The sequence below is a fragment of the Aythya fuligula genome, chromosome 2 (genome assembly GCF_009819795.1).
Source record: "Aythya fuligula isolate bAytFul2 chromosome 2, bAytFul2.pri, whole genome shotgun sequence".
NCBI classification, from domain to species: domain Eukaryota; kingdom Metazoa; phylum Chordata; class Aves; order Anseriformes; family Anatidae; genus Aythya; species Aythya fuligula.
Window position 1 is genome coordinate 123,822,034 of NC_045560.1, and position 26,337 is coordinate 123,848,370.

A 26,337-nucleotide genomic window follows, 5' to 3' on the forward strand; every position below is an offset into this window, starting at 1 on the left:
GCTCCCCGCCGCCGCCTCCTCCTCCTCCTCCTCCTCCTCCTCCTCCGCCAGCCGCCGCCGCCGCCGCCGCCCGCCGGCCCCCATCCGCCGCGGAAGCCGCCGGCCCCGCCGCCCGTTTGGCCGCAACGCAACGGCCGCTCGGCCCCTTCCACGCCGGCCGCGCAGGCGCCGCGCAGCACGGGGCCGTCGGGAAAGGGAGTCCCTGAGCCGCCGAGGGGAAACGGGAGGGCGGCGCGCCCGGACTACAAGGGCCGTGGTGCAGCGCGGCGCGGGGAGGGAGAGGGAGGGGAGGGTAAAGCCGGCCGCGCTGCCCCGTAGGGTTGTGGGAGTTGTAGTCCGCCCCCCCTTCCCCTCCTCCCCGTGGGGCTGGGTGGGATGGAGGGCACAGCCTCAGCTCAGCGCGGAGGCTTCACAGCCCTGGGCAGCTCGCGCTGCTGCCTCGCTGCACCTCCTCGCAGCTACAGGAGGAGGAAATACAAATGAAAAGGGCTCCGGGGTTGAGATAAGGGCAGGGAGATTGCTCACTGAGTACTGTCAGCAGTACAAAGCAGACTGAGCACAGGGAGATTGATATAATTTATTGCCTACTAATAACAGACTGGAGCAGTGAGAAACTCAAAGCATACTAAATACACCTTCCCTTCGTCCACCTCCTTCTGCATCCTCCCCCTGAGCAGTGCAGGTGAACAGGGAATGGGGGCTGCAGTCAGTCCCTGACACTTCGTCCCCACCACTCCCTCACAGTCCCTCTCTGCCCCTGCTCCCCGTGGGGTCCCTCCCACGGGATGCTGTCCTTCCCCAGCTGAGCCTGGGGGGGCTGCCCACAGGCAGCAGCTCCTCAAGAACTGCTCCAAATTTGGGTCCGTACCAAGGGGTCCATCCTTCAGAAGCGGACTCAACATGTCCCTCAAGAGCAGCAGCTCCCACCACATCCCCCTGCTCCACCAGGGGCTCCTCCACAGGCTGCAGCGTGGAGATCTGCTCCATGTGGGACCCATGGGCTGCAGGGGGACAGCCTGCTCCACCAGGGGCCTCTCCACAGGCCACAGGGGAGCTGATGCTGCCTGCCTGGAGCACCTCCTGCCGCACTCACTCTGCTGTCTGCAGGGCTGCTTCTCACATTTTCTCACTCCTCTCTCCCAACTGTTGTTGCACAGCAGATTTTCCCCTTCCTTCAATCTGCTCTCCCAGAGGCCCAACCAGCCTCACTCCCTGGCTCAGCTCTGGCCAGCGGTGGGTCTCTTTTGGAGCTGGCTGGAGGTGTCTCTGATCTGACACAGGACAGCTGCTGGGCTCTGCTCACAGAGGCCAGCCCTGCAGCCCTCCTACTACCAAAACCTTGCCACAATAAACCCAATACAGAGCCTTGAGGTCTTCCCAGCCGTGGAGTTTTTCAAAAAGCATCTCTGAACCTGCCTGTCCTCCCTGGCCAACCCTGGGCAGCTACACCAGGCCCTGCCCCAGGGGTGAGTGGTGGCCATGGAGGTGTGCCCCAGCTGCCAGCTGCAGATAGGAGACACAGGAGGCCTCAGGGTGAGGTGTTAGCGCCAGTGATCCCGCCTGCTGGCGTCACACACACAGATAATGAGGGAGCGGAGCCCGTGGGGGCCTTATCTCCAGAAGCCATCTGAAATGGTACTTCACAGGCTGGGAGATGAGTGCCTGGAGAGCAGCTCGGCAGAAAGGGATCTGGGGCTGCTGGTCAACAGCAGGCTCAACACGAGCCAGCAGTGTGCTCTGGTAGCCAAGAGGTCAAACTGCATTTGGGGGTATGCATTAAACACAGCACAGCCAGCTGCTCAGAAAAGGTGAATCTCCCACTAAATTTAGCATTGGTGCAGCCTCACTGAGTATTATGTGCTGGAGAAAACGAGGAAGAGGCAACCTCACTGCTCCCTGCTCCTTCCTGAGGAGGGGAGGTGGGCAGGGAGGTGCCAGCCTCTGCTCCCTGACAGGCAGCGACAGGACACATGGGAACAGCACAAAGCTGTGCAAGGGCAGACATTAAGGACAATTTCTTAACTGTGAGGGTGGTTAGACACTAGAACAGTCTTCCTAGAGAGGTGGTTGATGCCCCAGGCCTGTCAGCATCCAAGAGGCATTTGGACAATGCCCTTAATAATATGCTTTAAATTTAGCTAGCGCTGAATGTTCAGGCAGTTGGACTCGATAGTCTTTGTAGGTCCCTTCCAACTGAACTAATCTTTTTTATTTAAAGTTTCCAACAAAAATGATAGGGAAAAATATTCACATCTTCCAGCCTGATTACTGTGGCTGGCAGCACATTCATGCAGAGATCTAAAGAGGGGTTACGTTTGGCTCACATAATTTAAATTCTCTTGAAACTCATTCCTGACAGTGATTTATCCTTTAATGAAGGAAAACAAGAGCTGAACTTGTGGAAGACAAGATAGCACCTCACTGAGGTGGCTACCCTTGATAGCATTGCCAAGTACCAGAGCCACCCCACCCAGCCCTACAAATAGAAGGACAAAAATGAGAGCTGCCTCCCTCCTCTGTCATCCCAGTGCTGTAAAGCAAACACCTGATGTTAACATCCCGGGGACTTGTTTATTCTGTACTCACCCAAATGATTTAAAATTAGACAGAGTAGAAATAATAGAAAACGTGTTTTGCTTGCACTTTCCAATGCAAACAGTGGGTTTCACTTTCATTAATCTGTGAAAAGTAGTTTATTACTGGCATTTAAATTATAAAGATTAAGATGATTAATACATACAGAAAATACAGTGTTTGTATGCTTTATCGCAGTCTCTAAGATAAAAAATGTCTCCAGGCCTGGTCCCATGGCAGACTGAGCATTTCCACCTTCTAGCCAAGTCAGCGGAGCTGAGCATGTTCATTACCTCTTAGGTACAATAATTTGTCAAGCACAGAAAATGTATATGCAGGTGTAAATATATATATTCCTCAGTGTAATCTGTTATCTGATCTTTCAAAATCTGGGACAGGTTTGAAGAGGAGAAGGTGAAAATTGTGAGACAGATTTTCATTTTTGCCTGCTACTAATTCTTATTTATGTGCACGGCAGTAGGGTAGCAGCATCATAAGGTACATAATCCTGCCAACGTGCGCTTTGCCTGAGGATAAATCAACAATCTGTGCCCATTCAACTCCTTGGCCTTCCCTACATAAGAAAAAGGAATGCAGTAAAAATGCAAATAGGGAAGCTTCTGTCCACTGTGAGGCTTTATGGGAGCCAAGGAGAATGAAGACCATTCAGAGGGCATCAGATGGTGACAATCCTGTTGTGACCCGGCCTGCATTTTGAAGGAATGTCTGAGAGCTTTTCTGTGCCATCATCAGTCTCTGGAGCAATCCACTTCTTCGCAAATGGCAAATAAACACGTTTGTCATTGCTTAATAGTAGTTTGTATTAAATAAAAGGTAGCACTCTGGTGAAATAATTACCTTTTACTATCAAAACTGACAGTTTGTTTTGTTTTGTTTTGTTTTTTAATATTTTATTTACTTCTCTAACCAGTTGTTTTTATGAAAGCACTTGTTAAATTATGACTGCAAAGTCAAAAATGTTTCTCCTTCTTATTTCCTGCATTAATTTCTCTGGCAAATAGTATTCAATAAAGGTATGTAGCTTTTATGGTGACTTGACCCTAATTATTCTGGCTATATGCAGACTTACCATCATGATCCATTGCCCAACTGATTTCTGCAGCTAAAAACTTTCATCACAGAATCTTTGGTAAAAATCACAGTTCTCTGGCAAGGTAATGGTTTATGCAAGTTAAATACATATTTTTTTACAAGCTGTATACACTGTATCTGGCAAACAGGATAATGCAGTTATGTGTTATATGACCGAACACAGGTCATGCAAGTAACTAAACCTTTGAACAGCCTTAGAGGAAAATTCAAGAAATACAGTATCTGTCTTGTTCGTAGATAACCTGCAGAAGTGCAGCACCAAGTCATATCAGAGATCAGGGCAATAACCACAGCTTTGTCACAGGCAATGTGAACAGTGACATCACAGTCAGGAAAAGCAAGGTTACTTTCAAATCTGCCATGTACTTGAAGATCACAATTATTACAAGGTTAAATTTACTTACGATGACTCAGAAGAGTGATAAATTACCAGCAGTGGGATATAACTGAACCCGTGCTAGTTTGCAGATGAGGACTGAGCACTGCCAGGAACAATATCCAGGCATTCATTCCTGGCCAAGGATGCGAGATCTAAAATGTTGAGTTTGATCTTCACACAGAGCCGTTCCCTCCCTTCCTTGTTCTTCACCCTCAGGGAATGGGTCATTCCCAGGTGGAAGCAATTACTTCTCAGGGGGAGTTGTTTCTTTGGAAGCTTTTGGAAGAGCAGTGGCAGAAGTGTCCTGTGAAGGAGTTTCCATCTAAACAGAAATAAAAGATTAGCGCAGTGTGCCAAGGACCAGATGATGATGAACTAGAAGATGCTCTGTTTCGCCAGGAAGTTAAAATTATTATCAGCCTTCTGATACAACTGTGTACACACTACGGTGTGCTCTCAATAGCCTGTGCTACACCAGCTAACAGGCTGGTGTCACCTTCACCCAACCCCTGGTAGAGCTGATGCTGCTTAAAAGCACTGCACGTTTCAGCTTTACATTTGAGAAAAAGGAAAGAAGACACAAATGTGAGCTGGAGGGAACATGGCAATATGCATCACAGCCCCAAATGAGTGCAACTGTTTTATATTTTGATACAACACCCTAGTGTCTAAAAAGTATGTCTAGTACTCTCGGTGTCATAAGTACTCTTAGTACTAACTATCTGCAAAGAGGCAGTGCTGGGTGCCTCAGCACACGGAGCAGCCCAGTCCCATGCAGTGTAGACTCTTGTATTTACTGCTCTTGGTAAGCCAGTTCTGCTTTCCTGACCTGGACTACCTTTACTTTGTCAACGCTGACTGTCATAGGCGTTCCTAACAACCTGAGCGCTATCGACTGCATTTACTGCAGTGTGCCAAAGGTGTTGCTCACAGCCCTTCTGTACTTCCTTGTCCTCAGGGGCAAGGTGCAGCCGAGCACAGCACTCCGGAAGGACAGGAATCCCCAGTGAGCAGCTTCAGTTCAGCGTTCATAAAGGTTTGGGTTAATTACTGGTAAGCTGGTGGTTAGAAAACAGCATCTGGCTTTTCGTGAGGAGCTGGGCTGGCAACTCCTGACCTGGATTCATCCATCAGAATAACCTCCGTATCCCTCTTCTACAGTGTCCTGATGATTTCCAAACTGAAAAACACTCTTCAGTGCTTTCCCAGAGCCACAGCTTGAACTGCTGCCCCTGCAACAGGTTCTGCGCTTCGTGCCTCTGGTAGATGCACCTTGTGAACACTGAGGGCATTCCTACAAACAAGGCCAAATGTGGGCCACTCAAAATGTGGTAGGTGTGTTAGCCAAACACAAGCACGCTAGGAAAACAACATGCCAAAGGGGAGGAAGGCACAAGCATTCTAATTCTAATGCTAATTGCAGCTATCCAAATTACCTGTTCAAAGGCTTTGCTGCTGCAAAGTCAAGTTCCCAGTGTTTGTTCAGGTACAAACTGGCCCAGTAACAGCAACCACACAGCTCTGCCTCCCTTTTTGCCTTCCTGTTCAGAGCAGGGACAACCTCTGCATGCAAGACGAGCTGCTCAATGGCTGCACTGTTTTGCTTGCTTGCTTTTTTTTTTTTTTTTCTTTTAACCTAGGTTTTTCTGTTTCTCGGATGAAAATCTGGCTTGCAGGCCTCATTTTGCAAAGCAATTTGATGGATTTCACACACAAACTCCTTTGCAAAATTAAGGCTCCACATTTTTTACCCTGAAACATCTCTTTGAGACTCATTGCTAACATTAAAGGAGACAATTAATGAAATTGATTCATCAGAACAGGCAGTGTCCAGCAACCATCAATAGAAAATCCATCTTTAGGGCACTCAACCATTAGAAAAGAGGAGAATGTAAGTGTTATTAGCTTAGATGTGTAACTTGATTACATGGAAATCTCAATGGCAATTACTGTGAATATTTATCTGCTTTCCGTAGTGCTCTGTCAAATGCAAATTGAAGAAATGGTACGATCCCATTATATTAAACGATTAATGCCTCAAAATAAAATAGGATGGGCAACTAACACACCCACTGCCGTATTGATTTGTGTGCTCACAGAGAATGCACAGTCACTGATCTCAGCAGCTGTTAAAGGTTTCCTTGAATCTGTATGACATTCACACGTATTTGTGTGTCCCCATTTATTGTCTGGTCCTTAGTGAAATTCTCTGCAAATGCCCAATTTAGAAGAGACGAATGAGCAACCACGTCCAGTGTAGAAGAATTTCCAAGTGAAGGGTGTAAAGGAGTGATACAGACAATGAGTGCTTCTCATAGAGAATGATACCTGGCTTGTGATTGTGCTCAAATTTGGAAGTAATTGACATGTTGAGAGCCTGTATTTCTCAGATTTGAAGACATAGGAGAGAACCTATGAAGTATGAAATGGTGGGAGTGGAGCAGATGGTTGGAAACCAAAACCAAAATCTATCCTCAAATTTTCTCCTGAGGATTTTAACCTAGATATTGTTGCAGTTCAAATATAAACTAGAGGTACCCTTCAGACTGATTTATTACACTCTAGCAACTAATATGCATAAATACCCTTACCATCAGCAGCAAGGTGTTATAATAATTTGATATACTATACAAACATTTAGATAGGTATCTCAAGGGATTCTTAGTCCATTTTACTTATCTAAAGTTCTAAAAACAGGGACTAAAAATAAATAAATAAATAAATAAGATAATGATAATGATAATGATAATAAAGAAATATGACCCTACTGCTGAGTAGAAATTGCTTTGAGGAAAACTTTGCTTAAATCTGACGTCAAGCCATGCTTGGTAACAATGAAGACATATAATCTTTTAAAAAAACTTACATCTTTTTTGCATTTATTTACTTCATGCCATAAAATCATTTGTTTGTATCATGGAAGAAAAACGCATAGGGTGATTTTCAATTAACTCTTGTCCTTCAGTAATTTTACTAGAAAAAGAGCAATGAAATAACAAATTGCTCCTGGAGACTTTGCAGTTTCTGATCTGTATTATTATATCCATAACATTATGGATGGTATTAATTTCTTTAAGTACAATGCAGATAGCCTGAATCCAGAACCACGTACCATTAATCATGTGGGGGACAGTGCTGTAACTCCCTCCTGTGTTGTTTTGCTGGATTCAGTTCTGGCAGTAGGTGTCAGCAGAAGCTCACCGAGGGAACCGTCCCATCCATCCCCAGACCTGCCACGCTGCACGGATGATGCATTAGGGCTGAAAGGTACAACTGCTCTGTCACCCTAGTGCCTTTTACCCGAGTAATCCAATACAGAAAAACCGAGGGGCCAAGTGCTGAACGTCCTAGATGACTGTATACAACTGAGCAGGACAAACTGCAAGTCAAGCTTTGCCTGCACACTGAGGTTCATTCACATAGCAAATGTGGTGGGGTCATTCACAAGATGCACATTGATGTAGCAGAACATTGCTTGTTGAAGAACACCGTGCATTAAAACATGAGTACCTGCTCTGGGGTCCAGAAAGTAGCAGGAGATCTGCTCAAATAACAACAAAACAGGGGTGAAGAGACAAAAAAAAAAAAAAAAAAAAGAGAAGATCTCACTATGATATGACTGCATCAGGAAGATTCAGTGGTTGTAGTTTTAAGGGGAGGACTTCAAATAAAATCATACTAAGGTCCTTCATTACCAACAAGTTCACTACTTAAATTAACAGCTACATACTAGGAAATACATCCCATTATAATACAGTAGGACAAAGTTGGCTAAAAGGTAGAAAATTTGAGAGAGATTTTGTTGGTACAGAAGATAAGTAAGATATCCTACAGGGAAGGTTTTCTAGATCTGGCTCTGAGCAAATCTATCTGAGTGAAAACAATAGCAAGCAAGTTGTACAACTGAAAACAAACAAACAACAACAACAAAAAACAACCTACATCAAATTACCAAGTAGAAGCCAATACAATCACACACACACACACAAATAAAAATACAAAAAATTAAAGAATAAATCCAAGGAAGACAAAGTAGAAAGCAATGCACTATTACACAGATATAAAGATATAAGGAGGACATTTTGCAGGAACATTATCAGTATGAGGGTGATTGACAATGCCAGTCCAAAATGGTAACCTACTTTCTCTCGGTGAAATGGTAGCAGGCCATGTACAGGAGAATAAGTGATAGCTGCTTTATCTGGACATTCATGAGTTTTGGTATCCTCTCATATGACACTGCATAGCACAGATCAGATAGTGCTGCCCCGGCTCGAAAAGCCACGATTATAGCACACTTATGTAACCAGCAGAGCAGCTGGTCACCACCAAACCGCAAAAGCATATCGAAACAAGAGTATGCAGGCATCTGTCCTCAATCTGTTCATTAATAACATGGAAGATTATACTTATGAAACCTGGGGGAAACACGAAGCTGGAAAGAGTTGGGAGCCCTGTGAGGAATACATTTATAGTTCATAATGATCTTGACAAGCCAATGAAATAAATCAGTTTAGAAATCAGCAGCTACAATACGTTAGTCCCACTTATAATCACAAGATAAGGGAATAAATTCATTGGAACCATTCTTCAGAGATGATCAGAGTATACAGTGAATCACGCGCTGATCGTGAGTCAGTCGTGTCATATTGTTATGAAAATGCAAAGCCTGCTAAAGGCTTTAGTACAAAAGTGTCACAGGTAAGATAATACGATCAACACAGGGGCACCTGCAGGCACGGCGTGTGCGGGTACCTCATTTCAAGGAATATGTGAACCAACAGGGCAAAGTCCAAGGCAGATGATCAAAAATAATCGTAAGTCTAGGGAAAAAAAAAAAATGTGTGAGAAATAATGGGTGATCTCATGTAAGCTTGCAAGAGCTAGGTAACTGTGGCTGGTATCAAACACAGACTGGAGGCAGGAGTCAAGATCTCAGTAAATACAGAAATATGGTAAAAAATTAGATGATACGAGAAATAATATGTCTGAGTTTATACTGCTTCATGATAAACTGACTGCTTTACTCAACCTCCCCTCCTATCTTGCATCTGTGCACCTCTGACTGCAAGGTCCATCCCTCTGGTGGCTAAGAGCTTTGTCCACCTCCTTGTTCACACCATGAGCAGCCAGCCCAGCGCTAAGGGTGAACTCTCAAATTCTGGGGAAGACAACAAAAACATGCTGGCTGTATTGAAAGGCATGAAAACAAAACAAAAAGGCAAAATGAGAATATCAGAAAAAGAGACTGAGAGCTCATCTTCTTGTATGTGGGTCAGCAGAGCTGAGAGTTGCAGCTAATTTTATAATAATCTGCAGATCAAAGAATATTTTCACTGAAGGGTGTTGCCCCTCCCAAGAGCTTTTTTTCCCAGTTCAGCTCTTCCAAAGCTCTTCCCCAGCTCCCTGATGCATTTACTTCCTTGAAGTAAAAATGTGATGGGAAGCATCAGACCGGGCACTGCAGAGACTCAGAGGACCAGTGGGGCAGTGGTGTGGGAGAAGATCATGTGGGAACTCTGGCACGGGGACACAGCCAAGGCAGCCCCTGGCGGGGTGAGAAATGGGGGACCCCAGCTCTGCAGAAAGTGCGCCCCAGCTGCCCCTCCTCCTTGGTGTGCAATGGGATTCAGGCAGGCATTTTAACTACAGCTCCCTAAGGTGGAAAAGAAAATAGAGGATATGTAACAGTGCCCCAAACTTTGCCTTTCTTGTCTGGGTGTAGGAAAGAGACCAGGGACAATTTCCCTAAATAACCCTTTAGAAATAGATACTCCTTGAAAATATTCCAAATTAGAAACATGGTATTTTTACCACTGGTTCAACATTGCTTTAAGTCTAATTGTCTAAGCCCCTGAATGGCGTGTCTCAGTCACTTTGTAGGACTTCAGACACTTGTAGGTCCTTCAGATACTGCTCAGTCCTTCACTCAGGAGGACTTCAGTCAGCCTCACCTCCATCCCTGAACAGGTGGTGGAATCACTCCTCCTGGAGATCATCTCCAAACACGTGGAGGACAAGAAGGTGATCAGGGATAGTCAGCATGGGTTCACCAAGGGGAAATCATGCTTAGCCTTCTGTGATGGATGACTGACTGGGTAGATGAGGAGAAAAACTGGATGTCGTCTACCTTGATTTCATCATGGCTTTCAGCACTGTCTCCCATAACACCCTCATAGGCAAGCTCAGGAAGTGTGGGTTGGGTGAGTGGACAGTGAGATGGATGGAGAATTGGCTGGATGGCAGAGCTCAGAGGGCTGTGATCAGTGGCACAGACTGGTTAGAGGCCTGTAGCTAGTGCTGTCCGCCAGGGCACTGCATCCAGTCTTGTTTGACTTATCCATCAGTGACCTGGGGGAACAGAGCACCTCAGCAAGTCAGGGGAGGTAATCCTCCCCCTCTGCTCAGCCCTGGTGAGGCCACTCCTGGAGCACCATGTCCAATTCTGGGCTCCCCAGTACAAGAGGGACATAGAGCTACTGGAGAGAGTCCAGCAGAGGGCTATTAAGATGATATGGGGCCTGGAGCATATGTCAAACACAGACAGGCTGAGAGAGCTGGGCCTGTTTAGCCTGGGGAAGAGAAGGCTGAGAGGGGATCTTATTAATGCGTATAAATATCTGAGGGGAGGGCTTTAAGAGGATGGAGCCAGTCTCCTTTCAGTGGTGCCCAGTGACAAGACAAGAGGCAACGTGCACAAACTGAAGTACAGGAGGTTCCGGATGAATATGAGGGGGCACTTCTTTGATGTGAGGTTGACAGAGCACTGAACAGGCTGCCCAGAGAGGCTGTGGAGTCTCCTTCTCTGGAGATATTCAAAACCCACCTGGATGCCATCCTGTGCAATGTGCTCTGGGTGACCCTGCTTGGCAGGGGGGTTGGACTGGGTGATCTCCAGAGGGACTGGGTGATCTCCAGAGGTCCCTTCCAGCCTCAACCATTCAGAGATACTTCCAAAATGGACCTTCTGTGAGCAACTGTCTCCTTTCATGTGTGCAAAGGGATTTTTCTTAAACTACCAGCACCAGCAAAGACACTACCTTGGATTCAGGCAGCTAACGCTGTTTGAAACGTGCTGTGCCCAGAGCAGATCCATACACATGGTGGTCAGCACATCTGAAATACCCACTCCATTCTTCCTGCTGGAGCTCTGCAGAAGTTGTCTACAAAACAGAGGTTTTTATAAGGGAGTTATAGCACATTACAGACCCCCAGGCAGTACGTTTCAGTGTTTTAGTGATGTGAATAGCTCTCCTTTGCTTGCTCAGTTCAGTCATCATTTCATTGCATACCCATTGTGTTTCACTGTGCTTATCTCTGTGCGCAAGTTTATTAAAAAAAAAAAAAAAAAAAAAAAGATGAGCAACTTCATATCTCTTCCAGTTCACCCTAAAATAGACCCTAAAAAAGAGACTTTACATGTTTCCTTACAGTTCATCTCTGTTGCACTACAGTGCAGAAAAGTTCACTGAACAGGGAACAGCAAAGATGAACAAAACAAAACCAGAACAAAACTGAAGGGAAGCAAAAGTTGTATTTGAACTTTATGTTATACTCTGTCTATCAGCAGGGCTGAAAAACAGTGTCTGTGTTAATGAAGAGTGAGCATTAAGCAACACTTCTGATTTCTGCAAATAAGAAAAGACTTTATATTAACTTTATTAACCTCTCCACTTTACTTAAAAATGGTAACTTGGTTTCCTTATGGTCTTCTACTTTTGCCCACTCAAAAGGCTTATTCTTGTCTTCTTTTATGGGCTTTACACCCTAACTTCTGTATTAAGAGAAATAACACCACCTCTATTTGTGACAGGTTTTGAGATTTTATTTCTGGGAAGGCTATTGCCTCATCCTTTGTACTTCCTGATAACTCATGCGAAACATCTGACACAGGGACTTTCTTGTTCCCCAAAATGACAACCACAGCTTGAATAAAAAGGGAAAAGAAAAAAAAAAATCAACAAAAAAACACTTCATCAAATAAGTCTGTATTTCTAAGCGAGATGGTTTCGTAAGCTGAAACTTAGGTAAAGTAATTAAATTTTAACTTCTTGGAGATTTTCATTGGTATATCACATTTTTTATTTTTTTCCCTAGAGAATTAGGATTTAAACCTTATTCACTTCTATAAAAGTATCTTAAGAAGAAAAGTAGACTTAAGGTTTTACTTAGGGCCTCTAACTTAATTATTGCATGTTGTAGTGATTAAAATGACTCTACATCCTCTCATGTTTTCTTTGCTGTACATGCTGGTTTTCTATTTGAAGATATCTAGATATAATATTTACATACTGCCCTGTAATACATGCCATATTGCCTTTTTTTTTTTTTTTTTTTTTTTTGAGAAATAGCATTTTATTCTTGCCTGGATGCCTAAGAGCTGCTATTTAATATATTAAAGATGAATAGTTTTATTATTTTAAAATATTTTTACTCCAGATTTAAAGAATATACTGTCTTCCATTATTTTAGTTATTTCTGATTGCAGAGGTTGAATGTTACATGCTGTAGTCAATGCGTTTCATATGACAAATAGTTCACAGCAGTGGGAATCCTGAATGCAAACAATGGGTTCTACTTTGTGTGTAAAAATTAAACAGGCTTGTGTTGAATGGAAGAATATCTCTGGCAAGGTCACCGTTACTTCTTTCAGCTTGCTGTTCCTTTGAGTGTCCAAAAAAATCCCTAAAACTGAAGAGAGCAGTGAACCTCCTGGTCTAATTAACCTTGAGCTTAATGGAGAGCATACTTAAACGTTCAACAGCAGCACACTACGCCACAGTAGTTGCATGAGAGGATATGATAAAAGTATAAAAAAATTACTTCCACCTTTTTGGAAGGAGGGAGAGAAAATGAAATGTGCTTGCTAGCTACCTAGACTGCAGATCCCATGCTTAATTGCTTACCTCTCACCATTTGGGGTAAAGAACTGTACTTACTGCACTAAAAGCTGCTCCTAGCTAGGCGCTAAGCAAGGTGCTTACATGTCCAGAAACATCACCCTCAAGCTTGGCAGTATCTTCTTCCTACTCAATCCACTGGTGATTCACCTTGTCTCAGGATTAGGCTGCTAATGACCATTATTTAATAACAACCAAGACTTGGAAATAAGCCTCTGATTACACCTGGGAGGCTGGGAAGCTCCACCTCTGTGGTAGACTCAAATTCTGCAAAATCTGATCTAGATTTGCTTATGACACCAACAAGTACAAATGTAAGTTCAAAAATCAAAGCACCCAACAGGGTAGAAAGTGAAACCAGCTTAAAACAGTGACTATGAGAAGGGTGACCTCTGCTCTTATCCACCTGTTCTGCTTTTGGTGCAGATATGAAAGTCTGATGGCAATGCTTTGGAGAAAAGTTTTCCTTGGAGACACAAAGGGAGTTAGACAAGGATTCCCAGATGTGATCTGGCAACCAAGTTCCAGGAGCTAATTAAAGGTCTTAAATGTTTCTTTTTATGTAATATTTGTGTTAAACTTTCATCTTAATTGCTGTAATCCATGTTTGAAATATTCAATAAAACATATAAGTGTTGTATTACCTTACTGTGGGAAAGAAAATTCAGTACCTACACCTCATAAATGCTAAGCTTATTAGAAATATTAATAGTTAACAAGCTCCCTGAAGACAAATTTTATCATTCCTTCAGAAGCTAAGCTCTGAAAAAAAAATTGGAATTTGTGTGCCTAAAGATAGGAACCTCTTCATGAACATGGATTTTGTGGCAGATGACTGCTATGCCACAGTGAGCCTTATGACATGTAATTGTTGATTTATGTCCTTAATGTACTTTATTTCCTCGATGTAGTTGTAAAAATCTTGCTCGTGTGGTTGAGGGGGATCTAACTAGCCTGAGTGTGTACAGTCAGGTCTGCTGAACTGAAAATCCTTGGTGGAAGTTCACCTCCTGTACCTTGCTTTCTGCTCCCTATTTTAAAACTTTTGTCTTTTATTCCGATCGTCCTTAGTCTCTATTTCTTTTCTCCATGCTTTGGCTAGAAAGCTCACGACGAGCCTACACTAGCTAACAAACCCTTCGTCTTTGCAATTTTTCCTTCAGCCTGCGCTGCTGCACTGCTTCTTGGTGTGGGAGGAGGCAAAGTAGGATGTATGGAGGCCGAGTTGCTATGGGGAAAGAAGTGCAAAGGGAAGAAAGGTGGATATATGCAAATAGGTCAGGCAACAGAGAGAATGGAAAGAAGGAACAGCAAGCTGGCAGAAGTAACGGTGACCTCGCCAGAGATATTTTTCCCCATTTTGGTGGTTTGGTGTTCACAATAAGGTGGGGAGTACATCTGTACAAATACTCAAGTACTGCACAAAGGGCTTACTCTGTCCTTAATCCATGTACCAGACTGCTGATGTTGCTGTGCTTTAAAAGCAGGGTGTCATCATCACCTGCTTTCTTCCCCATTTTCTCTTTCGGTGTTGCTGGTGCTTCTAGGTGAGCTATTTAGACATTGACCTGTGTGTAGTCAAACAAATCAACCTGTCTGCAAGGATATGTGTAAGAAAACAAACGACAGAGCAAACAGATGACAGAACAACTGAGGCACATTATTAGCTTTGTTTGCTCAGCAGCAAGGACTGAGACTCACCTTTTAAAGATCTTCTGGTTTGAGTGCTTCCTACTATAGATGATGTGGCATTAGGAGCCTTGAGTGTGTACTTATGTCCTCACAGAGGAACACCGCAACAGAAAGAAGACATGCTGTTCTTACAGTGCGATTAAGATGGAAGAAAAGAAAACACTGACTATAGTGACAAGTAATTTTTGTCTTTGTTCTTTTATTATTTTTTTTAAGAGGCTTTCACCTTAGGTGAAATTTGCTTATAGTGAAGGGAACTGGTAATGGTTCTCATTGACAGTTAGGTCTTGTGCTGCGGCTGTACAGGAGCACAATAAGGTTGCAGAGAGCTGCAACGTGGAAATGAGAATGAACTTACACTTGTCTGGGGCTCCATCACCACAGCAACATCATGAAGTGGATGAGGCCACATCTGCAGGTTGTGGTCTACACTGGAAACTTTTTCCCAGGCTGTCTGGTAGATTGACACCCACCTGGAGGTACTGTTAAATGTATGCAAGATTTACTGTTAAATGGATGCAAGACTTTCCAGAAGGTGAAGGTTACAACAAAGATTAAATGTTCTTCAGCTTTCTAGGATAAAGGATCTAAATAATCTAGCAATTTTTTGTGTTTGTGATATTTTGGACCTTCAGCACAGTTTTAAAGAAGCTGTCAGCCAGAAAGAGAAATGTTCAACCCAACAGCAATTATTGAATCAGCTCAAGTGCACAATTCCAGACAGTGGTGGTAAATGAAAGAAAAGGCAAAGATCAGAGGTGAGTTACAGGTGCAGTCAAATGACTGGGCATAATGATCAGCTAAAGTAGCATTCCCACTAAAAACATGTTAGCAAAATCTGTAAATTAAAAGAGCAACAATGACACTTGTATGAAATCATGCCAAGTTGACAAGAACTACTTGTTCTGATATTTCATCAAACACACGTGGCTTTTAGCTATAACATTTCACCTCACTCCTTTGCTTCTCTGCAAGAGGGAAAGGAAAGAGCCATGCAAAATGTGCTGAAGGGAGCCTGTAGGGTGGTGATTGTTATGTTAAGATACAGTAGGACATAGATTAACTGCAGTGGGACATTGGACTAAGTTCTTTGCCTAGGATTCACTTTTACCCATCCTACAGTCTCTGCCTTCCTTGCATGTCAGGAGCTGCTGCCTTTCTCAGCAGTCTCTGCCTTCTTCTTGCTGCCACTCAGGAACCGCATCTGTGCCACTTCTGTGCTCGGAGCAGCTCCCTGGTCTCATGGCCCCTCTCCAAGGTCCTCCTGAAATTCTGCTTTTTTTGTGAAGCCTCCAAGCTGTTACCACCCTCACAGGTGTGCCACGAGGGAATCTCAGACGGGCGTACTGAGAATGACCAGCGTGGAGCACGGTTTTCCGAGGCAGGGTCGCTAAAACGAAGGGTGGGACTTTTTGTGGCGGGGGGCTGCATCCTGTGGAAATACGTGGAGGGGAAAGTGTGGCAGGAAGCACAGAAACAGCAGCCAAAAGAGAAACAGCAAATGCTGCTGGAGACAAACGGGTAGCCCTAATTTTACCACATCCTGCTGCGAGAAATGAACACAGAGAGCAACCGCGCTGAAAAAGAAGCGAAATAATGCCAAGAAGGCAGAAGGGGGGGGAGAGGAGATGCTTTTAAACACTTCCCATAGAGGCTGGCAGGCCGGGCCCTTCAGACGGGTGTGTTGTATCGGAGAATCCCCCAAGGGCTCGGGCTGGAAGGGGCCTCGAAGATCATCACCCGCCATGGGCAGGGACGGCACCCACCACACCAGGCTGCCCAGGGCCCCATCCAGCCTGGCCCTGAGCCCCTGCAGGGATGGGGCACCCGCAGCCTCCCCGGGCAGCCTGTGGCAGCGCCTCCCCGCCCTCAGCTCCCCGCTCTCCCCTCCCGGGCCCCCGGAGCCCTCCCCGGCCGCCAGGGGGCCGCGAGTCCCGGCCTGACCCCGAGGCTGCGGGGGCGGTGCGGGCGGCTCGGCCGCTGGCCCCAGCCCCGGCTCCAGCCCCGGCCTCGGTCCCGGCCCCGGCCCCGCCCGGGAGCCCCGGGGCCGCGGCGAGGAGGAGCCCGCGACGCTGGGCTGGAAGCGGGCGGCCAGGAGGTAAGGCTGGGCTCGTCCATTAGGGCTGCTGGGAGCCCTGCTGCAGCCCCCCGGGGAGCAGCGAGACCCCTCTCGCTGGCTTCCCCTCGCAGAGGTCTGCGTGCTCCCGCGGGGCTTGTTTGTGCCTCAGCTCCGCAGCTTGGCTTTCCCTGAAGTTTTAGGAGCGTATGAAGAGCATGAATATGCACTTGTTGGCAGCCTTAAGCAGTCAGCAGCCTCTGTATTCCTCTCTCGTCAGTGCTACAGCCTCATTACGTGCTCTGAGCACTGAAGCAGCATGGAAATGCATCTTGTACTCAAAATAGACACCGACAACCCTTCTGTTTAATTTTCTTCCATATTACTCTGTTATAATCAGTGTCTATTGTTATCTTAAAAGAGGATTAAGTGTTTCTTTAGGAAAATGAGAGCTGTCAGGAGTGGTATGTACACGGGCGACATCCAGACTTGTAACACATGGGATTTGCTCGGAGGGGATCTTGGCTTTGGCAATCAGCAGCTGATAGGAGTTGTTGCTTTTCGTGATTGCTGGCTGCATTTTCATTCTCTAAGGATGGGTGGCTTTCTAAGAGGCTGGATGTTCACGTCTCACTGAGCAGAGGTCTGCAGAGGACCCATGCGAGACGTTATCTGGGTGTTTTCTAGCCCATTCTGCTGTCATCTGCTTATGAAATAATGTAGCGCAGGGAGCTAGTAGTTCAAGCCTTAAGATGCGGGCACTTTAAAATTACTAGTCTGCTCGTTTTTTGACTTGTTTGAAGTCAATCCACAAGTAGGTGGATAATTTGACTGTAACGGCGTGTGTTTAAAATAGTGATTGCTGTTTTTTAGCATGCAGGATTGTTTCAGCCTAGGTAGCTGACTTGACCCAGCAACAAGATGTTTCAACAGAATATGCTGAATTCCCCAAATCAAGTGTATGAAATAAAATGTCATAGGTCTTAGCAAATAAAAATAGACGCGTAGCAGCTCTTGTCTCCCCTGGGATCTAGGATTTATGATGGAAATCATCTGTCATTTCCTAATGCCACGCATGCTAATTGCAAGTTGAGGTTAATCATCACTGTGTAAGGGAGTATGTCAGATCTTATTTTCCATCCCATCCACATGGGATAAGCTTCTAATAAGCTCTGATCCCTCAGCCGCATCCACACAGCAGCACTTTCCTGGGTTATCCTGCCTATATCCCAGATCATTTTCCAGATGGTTTCGGTTTTATAATTTGCATTCAAAGCAGCGGGGCATTTTTGTCCCACGGAGACAAGGCGTTTTGTACAGAAATGCCCAGCATTTCTGCATATAAATCGAGATCAGATTATACATTTTTGTAGTTGTGAATTAATATTTATTTTTGGCTGTCTAATTTGGCCTTTAGAAAAATGTTGCTTTTAGGGAGTGGGAGCTTCCCAAAAGCAAAGCCACTGTTGGTTGGTCTTTTGACTAAATTTTTGGATGCTCATAAGCCATTGAAGACTTAATCTGCTATGATTTTTTTTTTCTGTGGATCAAGGAAGCTAGAAGCTGGCATAAGTAATCTATGTATTTATATAGACTGAGCTGTAGTAAAGCAATATGTTGTTTTTGTCTGAAGTTAGCACTTGGAGTGTTTGCATTGAAGGATTCATTTTGTTCTAGTTTGAGTAGCATCCATATGCTAAAATAACCCGCAAAGCAAACACGTTCGCTTTCCAAAGCAGAACTGAAGGGCTGGAGAATAGTGTGAGAACACTTAAAAACGTGTTAATCGGGTTCTTCTTTGCATCCCTAATCCCCAAGCAGACAGACCTCATGTACCCACGTCTTCCAAACCACCTTACGCGGTGTCTGCCTGACTCCAAAACCGTCCTGAACGTGGCGTGTCTCCCTGTTGAAGCAGAAAGTTTGTAAGCACCTTATCTAGAGCTGCTGGAGTCGAGCATCAAAGCTCTTAGGAGATCACGAAACTGGGGCACCTGGCAAGCATGCTGTAAACACACACACACACGCTGATAGGATCGGTCGTGCAGGCTTTCTCCTTAAAACATCGCCAGAAGAGGAACCAGCCTGCACCCTGCCATAACAAGCAGGCGGCGGTGGGACTCCCGAAGGGTAGGCTGTAATCAAAACCTGGCCTCCTGCTCCTTGTGCCCAGGGGGGATCAAACCCACGTCTTCCCCCACCTGAGGCTGAGGTAAGCGAGTGGGAGGCGTGCTTCTGCCCCTGTGTTTAACCTGGGCCGTCTGGTGGAAGAGGCTGCAAGTTGCCAGAGGCCGAACTGAGGAGCAGCAGCAGGAACCTGGCTGCTGCAGCGCTCCCTGTGCTTCCTAGGAGCCACATCTCACAGGGCTTGGTTGCTGGTGATAAGACTGTTATCAGAGGTGGGAATTTCCACATCCTCCGTGTTTGAAGAGAGGAGTGACGCTTGGCTAGTTAAGGGAGGAAGAAAAAATAAGGTTATATCTTCGAGTGGCCTTTTCCCTTGGGTCTTTAAGGCACAGATCATCTGAGGATGAGAGGGAAATTCCTCATTCTGTGATACTTGCAGTGCTTTGTTTTGCTAGGACAGTGTTTCTTTGTCTTAGGGCAGGAAAGCACCTGCTTTTTTGGGGAAAGTGTGGATAAGAAACACTGGTGTCTACGTTCATTTCAAAGCTCCTTTATTCAAAGAGATAACACATCTTATTTTTGGCAGCCTTGTTTGAAATTGTGAGGGTGACCGGCAACCTGCTAGTACAAACTGCCTTGCCAAATACTATTGCAAAACACTGCCACCGTAGGAGTGGTGTAACTTCACACACCGTTACATTTCTCTCAGAGTAAAACAAATCAAAGGAGTACCAGCACCCGGCGCTGTCTGTGGTGTGCTGCTCAAGTGCAGGTGGGTCTCAGCTGAGAAATAAGGTGGCACAGGGCCTGCCAAAATGTTCCCATGTGGTTATACCTCTGCAATATGGTATATTGCAGATATACATACAGACCATAATAATGGTCTATGTGGTTATACCTCATATTTGAGTATTTATTGAACTACTGTAGAATTGAAGTTATTCCCAAATATTTATATTTCTCTAAACAATACAGGATGCAAAATCTGTTATCTAAATATACACAGAGTGTGTGCCAGGTTTTTTTTTAGGTCTTACAACTTTCCTGTTTGCTGTTAAAACATGGCACCAGGTGGAAACAGTTCATGTTTTTCAGAAACTACCTTGATGGCTATCTCACAGCTTTGCACCATTAATCTTTGCTGAAAGTATTATTTGAAGGAGAAGCTGTGTCTGGGGGACGTGTGAGCTTTGTTGGTCCGTGATGTTGCCTATCGCACAGCATTACTGTGACAACTGTTTATTTGGGCCATGGGAGATGCCACCAAAAAAAAGTCTCAGCCTCAACTTAGTGTTACCTACCAGGAGGCCCCGTCTCCTGCTCTGCGATTTATGAACAAGGATTGCTATCGAGCCCTTAAATATGTTTCTTACTAAGATTAGTAAATAAGAAAGGATTGAGCATTCAGAAAATGAATACTTAAATGCTCTGGAATTTCCAGCTTATGTTATATGTTCTTCTTTAATGTTGGAAGGAGCGTGGAATTGGGATAAGAGGTAATTAAAGACAAAAAATCACTTTTGGATGGGATTTAATCATACCTTGCAAAAGGAAGATGCATTAAGCCCAGAAGTTTGGAGTGCTACCAGAAAGTACTAAATGGAGACGTTTTAGAACAGCTCAGAAATAAAAGCTACCTGGCAGAAGCACCCAGGCTGTCAAGTGCCTGGAGACAAGTACATCAAAGGACCGGGGGACTTCTGCTTCCTTGCTGCAGAGCAGGAGTGGTGCATCTTGATTATATTTAAAATGTTTTCTGTTTTCTTTGGACTCGCTGCGTCTAACAAGTCTTCTCTGCCATCCCTCCGTGTTCAGAGCCCTTATTGAAAACATGTGGGGCTCCTCTGGAAGGAGACCGCAGAACTGGCCCTCGGTAGCGTGCCTTGAAAAAATCACGTGGGGCTTGGACGCGTGACAGAAAAAATGAGTAATTGCGTGGCTCTGTCAGGAGAGGGTGGCCGACGTGCTCGCAAATTTTCAAACGTCTCAGTGTGAAGTGTTTGTGTCGAGAACAAACGGAGCTGTTCCCAGTGATGTTTTACATCTTGCGTATGCGTACACACACATTATATATAACTCTAAAGGCATATGCTAAATAGATGGGGCGGACTTCAGAAATTTTTGGAAGTTGGCTGCCTTCTTGGTGCTCTTTTCATGTTAACTAATATGTTATGCGGTGGATGAATGGGATTCTTTATAGAATTATCTAAAACCGGGCACTGGTTTATTTGAAAACAAAGGGTTTCTTTAGAGCTAAGTTTAAGCTGGCATTGCCATGAATCCTAGAATTATTCTACATTTAAATGAGAGAACAGTGATGCACTTGTGCTTGTGCTTTGAGCAGCACAGAGCTGTTGACCAGCGATTCAGAGGCCGCTGAGCAAATCTTTCTAGGTTCGCTTGCTGAGGTTTCCAAGTCTACTTTTCCCTCCTTCAGCCTATAATGAAAAGCAAAGGTAAAAATATGCTATAACTTGCACTGATCGATTTATGTGGAGGTGTGCAAGTTGCTGTGAAGTGTGGTCGAAAAATCTATAGCAAGCTGAGTGCCCTGTAGCAGTTTGAATGTGTACTTTTTCTCTGTTTTGGTTTGGGGTGTGTGGGATGTAGTGTATAGCAGCAAAACAATACCTCGCTTGTTTATAGAAATGCTTGGGAAGAAGTGGTGAGAAAGAGGAAAATATTTACAGTAGCTTTCTACCCAATTAAAAATCAGAAGGCAGACTGAAAACAAAAGAGTTCACCTACCATCCACGCCAATTAAAAATATTTTTTTTCTGCTTGGATTTTAATTTACACATCCAAGGCAGTGTAAATATGAACTAGAAGCCTGCCTTAACCTACGCCAGTTCAGAATGCCGTCAGATTTATGATCCGCTTGGTTTGGGTTACAGCATCTGGGTAGTTAAGCACATTTTATGTGAACTGACAGAGGCTGTTAGAAATTCATGAACAGCCTTAAAATGTTAAACTTGTGGAGTACTTCCCCAGAATGTGTAAATAAGGCCTGTCTTGCAGGCATAGCTCTGCAACACGAGCTGGCTAGGATCCTCGGTTAAGATACTCCTTATGTCTGATGCCCTCAGACCTCCTCCCTGGTGTTTAATTATCTGGGAATAAAAACAGAATCCTGTAGCTTTTCTCGTGTATTAAAAGGTATCCAGAATTTGTGTGTAAATATTTTAATTGTATTTGTTGATAGTACATGAGGTTGTTTCTTTTTTTCCATATTTTGTATGAATTAGTTTATAAAGAATTAAAATAGAGGTGAAATAAGGAATGGCATAACACTTGCAGGGTTTTACTCAGAAATGAAGTTGCAAACTTGTCGACATGTGCAAAAATTATTTTAATATTTTGTGTAGGGGTATCACTTGAAGTGACCTGAAAGAAATTCTATCACCAATCACCCAGCCAAAGCACAAATAATTATGCAGGGAATCATGCTGGATACGTGAGGTTAGGAAACCAAACAGTCCTTGATAAGGAACGTGTAGGTGCTGAGTATTTTTGAAGGTGCACTGGCAGCTCCTTTGCTGCAGAGCAAGGGCCTCGTAAGGAAAAGAGGCTGGCCATGTGTCTGAGAACATGAAGAGGTGTCTTTCAAAGACAGTTGCACACACACATGGACATGTGCACAATTTCACCCTTCTTAGAGAAAAAAAAAAAAAGTTGCATCGAGAATTAAAAATATGTTGACAAGAAATGAGGAACTGGCGATGGGAAGCTGGAGCATTCTTTGTCTTGGTGACTGCTTTATGACTCAGGAGCTGGGAGCGATTGATGGCTTGGCTGCTTGGCCTTCTGGTTTGCTTCTGCTGTTTTTGTAAGAGTCAGAAAGCCCCCAGACATTCTTCATTGGAGGGGGCACAGATTATTACCAATGGTATTTTAAAGCAGATGTAGCTAAGGAATAAGTGCTTTGGGATTGTTTGCCAGAGATTGTTTACAGAGCTACCAGAGACACCCGTATGTCACATCAGATGTCAGTGGGAATGGTCAATATGCAGTGGTCAAGTATGCCATCTGATCCTTTCCATTTACCATGTTTTGGTTCGGTTTGCTGGGTGAACATGAACTTCTTGGAGTCCTTTCAGTTGAAGCCAGACTGAAGGATGTTCTCCTATGGTGCTGCTAGCCGCCACCCCCAGGTCCTCATTATAAGCTCATTAGGACTTATCCCATCCATAGTTCTCTGAAAAAGAGACAATTCCCTTCTTGTTGTAGAAGTCTTGTAAAATAACATCCACCCCTTACATCTTTTTCCCCCTCTACTAAGAACTACCTTGTTCACCCTACCCCTAGATCATAATTTCAGGACTACTTTGCATTCTCATTGCTGTTCCCTAGGTGCTTTCTGGTGGGTCCATGTGTCTCCTAGGGATTCAGCTACAAGCAGAGTGAAGTAGAAGATTTTTTGAGTTCAGCAGATGATGCGCAGGCATTGCACTCCAACACTTCTTTTGATATCTCATAACAACGCTTGCCTTTCTTAGAACAGCTTGGTACTTGTCTCTTGTGACCTACTGTAGCCTGCTGTCGTGTTGTTCCTCATCCTGTATTTGATGTTTCCTGCCTGTGGGCACTATCTTGTATATAACATTTCACTCTGTCTTCTGAGATTAGTACTCTATCCTGACAATTGTATATTTAACCTTTGTTTCTCACACACTAAACTATTTATTCTTTCTGCATCTGTAGTTTAATTGTTACAATGCCTTGAGGCAATTTCAAAGCCTTACTAAAGGAAAGATGTGACATCTGTACTTTCTCTTCTACCTATCTGGAAGGCCTGTCAAAGGAGGTTAGCAATGTGATTTAGCAAATCTCATTTGGCTACAGGTTAAGCTTAAGGTGCTGCTAATTCGTTTGTTCTGGATTATTATTTTTTTTTTTCCCCAGGGATTTGAAGTTAAATTGACTCATTGGGTCTGCAATTTCATTTTAACTAAGGTGGGTGCTATGTTTGCTCGTTTCCAGTTTTCAGCTGTATTACATTGCTTATCCTTGATGAGTGACCTGTAACTCTTGAAACCCTGAGCTACATCCTAGAAGGAAATTCATCAGGCCAGCCAATTTGTAAATCTCTATTTTGCCTATTATTCTTACCTGTTTTTTGTTGTGTTTGCTTGTTTGTTTTTTCCATTGTAGGCACCTGCATGCACTCTCTCTTTCTGGAGGTGAGGCAGCAAGGTTTTCCTTGCTCTTAAGACACAAATATATGGATTTTTTGTTGCTATCCATTTTTTTTTACTTGTATTATAATTCTATCTTAATCATGCTGATTCCTTTGCCTGTGTACTCATGGAGATCTTACACTTACCACTAGCAATGTGACCATGTTTTCACATTTTGTCCTGAGCTCCTCTCCGATCCCAAAACACAAGACTATACAAAAAAATCTCCTTCTGCAACTTCTGTAGTTTATTTTTAGAGGGCACAAGGACAGGTTATTCTCTTTTATTGTTCCTGGAAGGAAACTGCTGCTTTCACGTCTCTCTTTTAGTAGTTTCTCTTGTGAGGTAGATGTTCCCGACCTGAGTGTGGTGACTTTGCCTTCCTTACATTTATGAGCTCCCTCCCTCCCCTCTCATTTCATGAGCTTAGTCAGCTTGCTGTCTGAACTGGTTGCTCTCCATTTGCCTCGAAACAAATCTAAATGATCTGCTGTGTTCTATATTTTCCCCATTTTTAATTAAAAAAACTAATTTTGAAATAAAAGGAGTGTGGGTCTAAAGGATGACAAAGCTTCCCATCAATTCACAGGCCTTTGTTCCTGATGCTGTGCAGATACCAAGGTATCATGCCTTGTTAGTCTCACTCCAGGCTTTTTAGTTCTGTGTCCAGCTTGTTACCCGTGTGATAACTCAATCTGAGGTACCAAACAGATAACTCTGGTGCTGCTAGGTACTTTAAAGTGGCTACAGGCCTCTTCAAACAGACCAGCCCTGCTGGCACAAGTGGCTGGCTCCTGCAGCGCTTCAGACCCTGCAGGCCGCCGCCCCACGTGGTCCCTCACTGTCCCCACTGCCAGCAGATCTACCACAGGTTTGAAAGTGAAATAAAGAGCAGGCACACTTTCAGATGTGCCATTACGTCATGTTCCCAGCTCTGGTCGGTAACCTGCATCCGTCTGTGGTGGGTGTGGATCACCACACAGAGCTGGGATGCTGCATCCATTACACGGTTGTCTTTGTCATGGGCAAGCACTAGGCACTGAAAGCTGCATCAAGTCCACATTATGCTAGATAGGTTGCACAAAATTGCTAAAAATAACTTCTTTCCCAAAGAACTGTGCTCTGGCTTTTATTCCTCACTGATGAGATGAGACAAGTTGCAGCTGCAGTGTGAGAAGGATCCACATGTACTAATGTCTACAGCTAAGTACAACTGACTGTGACTTTGATGTTTACTTTTTACAACCCTTCATATCATGTACCTAAGTAGAGATCAAAATAGTTTTAACAAACTAATTCCCTGAACATATTGATGCGTGCACCCAGATGCTCATAGGGAGCTCCAGTCTCACTGGGGTTGTCGAGTTGTCTACCAAAAATTTTTATGTAAACTGGTGTTTCTGCTGTTGCTCATCTGTTAACACAAATGAGCTATTAATGTAAGAACTGGGGTGCTTTCAGAAGAAAGTAACAAGTCTTTTTTTGAAGTGGACCAATTGGGATTTTTTTTTCCTAGCTAGATGAAAAGGCTGTCCTTTGCAAGCAGTCTTACTCCACTGTGGGACAATGACTAAGACCTCTTGGAAATTTTGAAGACTCAAGGTCTTTTCCTCATTCTACTGCAAAACCTTTCCGTGTGCATTGGTTGAATCTTTTAGTGTGTGTTGCAGGTACTTTTTTATTGCTGTTTCCATGATTTACAATGTAGTGGGTCTTAATTTTATTGTTCATTGGAATCTGAGCAAGCTCAGCCAAGAACACACTACTACAAGCAAAGAAAATGCTACTTAGTCAATTTATTGGGATTCAGACTTTGGTTTGTTACTTTATTCTCCTTAGCCAATATCTGGGATTTGGTTTGTTTCTTTAGTCTGACTTCTTCCAAGTTTGGGATATATTCTGTGCCAGTGTTCTACAGAAGTAACCGCAGACCAGTGTCAGGTCTATTCTCTGTTTAAGGCTCTTCAGTAAATTGACTGCTTAACTTTTCAGGTCTGGGCAGATTATGTAGCAGTATTTGACAATTTTATTCTATAGTGTAAAATACAAATCCCATAGTTTATGTGTTCAGAAGATAGTGACGAGTATTTTCTGAAATGACTTTTTGTTACTCTGGTGTATTTTCCCTCTGTGTAAGTCTGGAACCACCCCTATATATGCACGCACATATACATATATACACCTTTTTTTTTTTTCCCTCACAAAAGAAAATCTCTGTGTGTTTTTCACTTCATTATATAGTAGAGGAGTGGGAGTGCTGCACATTTTCCTGTCTGCTCCCCCCTGACACTACAGGAAGCCATGGGTTGTGCTCTCAGC

At 44.1% G+C, this 26,337-nt stretch overlaps 1 protein-coding gene across 2 annotated transcripts in view; it reads left to right on the forward strand.

Moving 5' to 3' along the window:
- Window positions 1–16,699: 16,699 nt before the first annotated feature.
- The window catches only part of LOC116485553 (serine/threonine-protein kinase Sgk3), a 54,343-nt gene continuing 44,705 nt past the window's right edge, over window positions 16,700–26,337 (forward strand). The window contains exon 1 of one of the 2 annotated variants that reach the window (XM_032181049.1): window positions 16,700–16,756. The gene's annotated coding sequence lies outside the window, so the exon portion shown is untranslated. Of the gene's footprint in view, window positions 16,757–17,158; window positions 17,179–26,337 lie in introns of those variants that run through there. The other variant, XM_032181050.1, reaches the window with a different exon arrangement.